Source organism: Trachurus trachurus (assembly GCF_905171665.1).
Source record: "Trachurus trachurus genome assembly, chromosome: 5".
NCBI lineage: Eukaryota > Metazoa > Chordata > Actinopteri > Carangiformes > Carangidae > Trachurus > Trachurus trachurus.
The window spans coordinates 32415152-32419836 of record NC_139896.1 but is presented as its reverse complement, the minus strand read 5'-3'; positions in this window follow the sequence as shown (position 1 = coordinate 32419836).

Below are 4685 nucleotides of genomic sequence, written 5' to 3'. Positions count from 1 at the left end.
GGTAATCTTAACAAGCCATTATATTGCATATACTGTATATACAGAAAATTTTGATTTTTTTCCCTTCTTTCTCTTACATTATCTCCATTGATTTTTATTTTACTTACAGTATTTTACAACATGAAAGAATGCACAGAACTGCCAAAGCATAGATGGCCTTAAAGTGGATCAAGCCATACAAACAAAATATATGTGACCATACAAATTTCAGTATTTTATCATGCAAAATTGTCTTGATGTACCTTCAGTATTTCTGTTTGTTTGTTCTTTTTTTAATATTTTATGTTTATATATATTTTTGTTTGTCCGTTTATTGTTTTTCTAGGACAGCTAAAGACATTAAGGATGACTTATCTGAGGTCGTGTCACATTTCCAACTGTGGTATTGCAGAAATCTCACTTTTTATATGCTTCGCTGCTTCCGACTGTTGCACAGCCCTTAAAGCAGAGGCCTTTTGTTCGAAACCTTTCAACTGTTTACATGAAGGTGCGTGTGAAGAAAACGGGTCCTGAAGGAATTGTTTGTGTAACTGATTGAAAGGAATGGAGGACATCTGTTACACCAGCCTGCCCTCAGGGCCAGAGGTTAGAGGTCACAGATGAAGCCATATTAGCAGAATCACCTGATGCCTAGTTAGTATATTTATTCCTCTTCATAAGTGCAAGGTACATTCACTTTTGATTACCCTGTGGTGTGTTATGCTACAAGTATTTACCTCTAGTTTAAGAATTAGCAATAACTGTAAAATATCTTCAATTCAAAACACACATGCAGCTATTACTTTGTCCCAAAGCCAGTGAGTGCTGGAGTATACACAGTGGGAGTTATTGTTGCTATAGGACTTTTGTCATTCATGCTGTGAAATTACAAGGTAAAACCAACTCATGTCTTCAGGTTAACTAAAGTGCTCGGTAGCTTTAATTAATCAGAAACCCTATTCAGTGGTAAGAGCAAGCAGTAGAAAGAGGAAGAACTGGAAGGCGGTTGTTTATTTATTTTTTTTTAAGAAAAAGAAAAAAAAAGCTGTGGACTGCACCTATTTAATTGTACATCTTTGCCTTCCGAGAGGAGGGGGTGGGGTAGTCATCTCTGCATTCGTGGGGCAAAAGATGAAGTCAGTCTTTCGGGGGTTTTCTTTCCTGTGAGGGAGCAAATATAACTTGCACTGTCTCACTGTTTGTGTAATGATCACACTGAACTGCTTAATTTCTGCTTAATTTTTTTATGCTTAAATGTCTGCTATTTCTTGTAATAACTCACACGTTTACACGTTTTCACACTTCTGGAAGAATAATGTGTCACGAGGACAGGCTGCCTGTTGAGGTGTGGCGAGAGGGTCAAGACTCAGGACACACACACACACACACAAGTTTTTTTTTTTTTTTTTTTTTTACTTCCTCTTTCTGACTGCAGTGTAGTCAGCGTGAAAAGTGCCTCAGAAGTACTCAGACACTGTGAGCGAGCCGACAAAGCCTTGGTACGATGAGATAAGATGGTGGTGCACGAGGTGTGACTAAGCTTGTAGCATTCATGCATACTGAGCGTCAAAGTCATTTCTTGTTCGTAGTGCGTGTGTGTGTGCGCGCACGCGTGTGTGTGTGGGTGTGTGTTTATCACCAAAGATATGCATATGTGACTCTCCAACTGCCTCCCCACTCTTGCATAGTTCCTTACCTGTTACTTCTGTGTCATAAAAATAGGCCAAAAAAACTTTCATCTAGTGTCTGCACACCTTACGTTAAGCAGTATTTTCATTTTCTTTTTTTTTACTGCACAGATGTAACTTTTGTATTAACTTTTTTATATATATTTTTGCATGTTTGTGGATATTTGTAATAAAATTGTACATATTTTTACAACAGAATTTTGCATTTCATCGAGTTTGAGTTTTGTTCTTGTTCTTGTATTTATGACCTCATGATGTAGAGTTTGTGAGACTGAAAATAGAGGTTTCACAAGTTTTATAACATGCTGGACAAAGATTTTATTGTAAACGTTTAAAGCTAATTTTGTTTTAAAGGCTGTTAAATATGCTGAAATATTGACTTATATAACATCAGAAGCCTTAAAGTGTACTCTTAAAGATATCACTCTTAAACCATCAATTGCCATGGCTCTTTGGACTTTCAGCGTAAACACAAACATCCGCCAGCAAACAACACTTGTGAAGATCGGCTGTTGTGGCCTGGGCAACTCAGTTTCCCATCACAGTAAACAGTTCCCATCACTGCTCATGATCTGCAGACTGCTGTGTTACACTAACTGTGGCTCTGTCTATTTGCATGATGATTCATCAGAGGTGGCTGCTTTGTGCCTGTGGCTGGGGCATTCAGGGGTTGAGCTGATATTTGATCCAATGTGCTTTAGTTTAACAGCAGGTTGAGTAAACGACCAACAAACCGTAACATTAACAAAACCATGCCGGGTGACGTAGGTACAAGATGCTTTTGCTCCAGCACAACACAGTTTAGTCAACTGGAGCATCGACATGCGGTGATGTTATGACATTTTGTCCTGGGCTCGGCCGTGAGTAAGGTGACATTTAATGGAGAGCTGCTCCACTTAGTCAGACAGCAGCATCAGTATCACTCGCAGCATCACCCATGAACAGCAGGTTGTCAGACTTGGTGCTGCTGAGCACTTTTTTAAGTTTTGTTTTCCGGGTAACAACAGCGTCACAGAGCAAACAGACCTTAGAGTGAACACAGCTACGGATGTGTTTCACCGTTACGTGGAGAAACTGTTCCTCAATAAGGTCATGGAAATTGTGTTTTATTATCCTGATGAAATCTCTTCTCCTTTATTAAATCCAACTTTATTTGAACATGTATGGTCCAGTTTCTGAACAAGTTTGGATAACAGACCACTGAGGCTGTAACATTAAGATGCTGCTGCTTAGTTAGAGCAGTTAAGTCCAAACAGAAGTCTTTGTATCTATTCTTATAATGTTTTATATAACATAGAGGTATATGTTCAGATCTACAGCTTGCCATCACGTTTCCTGGAGCTCAGTAGATTTATCTGATACCCAGTGCAGAGCCTGAACACATCATTTAACATGAGTGGGAGCTCACCTGATCGTTCTGACCTGAGATTGTTAAGTTAAAGGACTTGACGGGGCATTGACACACATCACGGATGCCATTATAGACAAAACATTTTTTTTAAATCCTACAGTTGGAAAACCATAAAGCCTAAGAAATAAAGGATTATGATGAGAGAGAGGGGATCATATTATCACATATCACATTCTGTATCTGCTCCTACAGATCTACAGCTCACTCACTTCTTAACATTGCAGATACAGAGACAGCGTATGGTGCTTAAATGTTTAAAATCTATTTAATTCAACAAGACACTAATAAAGTCTGATCTTTCCCCTCTCCTTTATTGACAAAAGCTGTGATATTCAGAGACACAGAGGGCGGTTTAATGCCATATTGTGCCATGACATTGTGTCTCTTCCTGCAAGAATAAATCATTCTAGTTCCTTCAAACAGAGCTGCTCAATCAAATCACCATAAAGTATAAAGGATAATGACAATTAAATTAGCTTTGAGTCAGCTGGATGCAAAACATTTTGCAACCTTCTCATTCTTTTATTTCCACAAATGTTAATACTGAAAAACAAATTTGCGTCAGCAAACAAAATAACTGCCTACAGATGCAAAAATTTGTTTTTCAAGAACTAATGTTGGGCCGTTAATTTCATCAATCCATGCGTAAAAGATCTGTACTTGGGAGTAAACTCATTCATCATTCTTTAGCCTGCATTAGGGACATACAGGGTCACAACTGTATATTCTGTGTTGTTTTAAATAATTAGTTTAAAACGATCATTAATAAGTCAAACAGAGGTCAAAGAAAGACGGGAATGAACAAAAGAAGAGGAAAAAAGAGAGAGGTTTGACTTTCCCTGCCAACACACTGCTGATTAGGAGGGTGGGGCGTTTGATTGCGTCTGACTCTAATTTTAGGGCGTGATTAGCACAATCACACCAACGAGAAATAAAACACATCACAGAGCCAGTTCATTTGGTGTAGCTGGGTTTTTATTGATGGAATATCCCCTGTGTTTCAGAATTTGTAGAATGATTTCTGGCTGCGATATTTTAATAAATAGAAACCTTATATCTGGCTTGAGGAGGCTCTGTGTCATTCAAGTGAGAATCAGAGAAAGTGCACGAATGATAGATGTCTACGCTGGATGACTGTGATGACTTTGTGAACACACACACTTGGATCAAATAAACAAGTGCAGTTTGTCTATTTAAGTAGAGAGAAATATGTCTGTGTCAATGACCCTGGACACCATGATGAAAAGTTCAGACGGCTTTCCATCAATCAGCTGCACATCATTCTGGCCCCTCCACACACACTCACATGACTTGAAATAATACGAGCATAAAAATGAATAAATACATCTAATAAAACGTCGCAAACGTCCCCCCCCTCTCCCCCCCCACCGTGCCTCTTTTCTGCTCTTTTTTGTCTTTTGCCAAAGCCACAGTCAATATAAAATTACCAAAGCCACAGAGTCTGAGAGTGAGAAGGTTTGGGGGGAAAATCCACATTTTTAAAACATATGCATTTCCAGTTCCTCTTTTGTTCTGTTATTAAAAGCAGCATTTTGCACCAATCACAGGGGATGCCTCCACCCGCCGAGTCTCCACGGCCCACATAC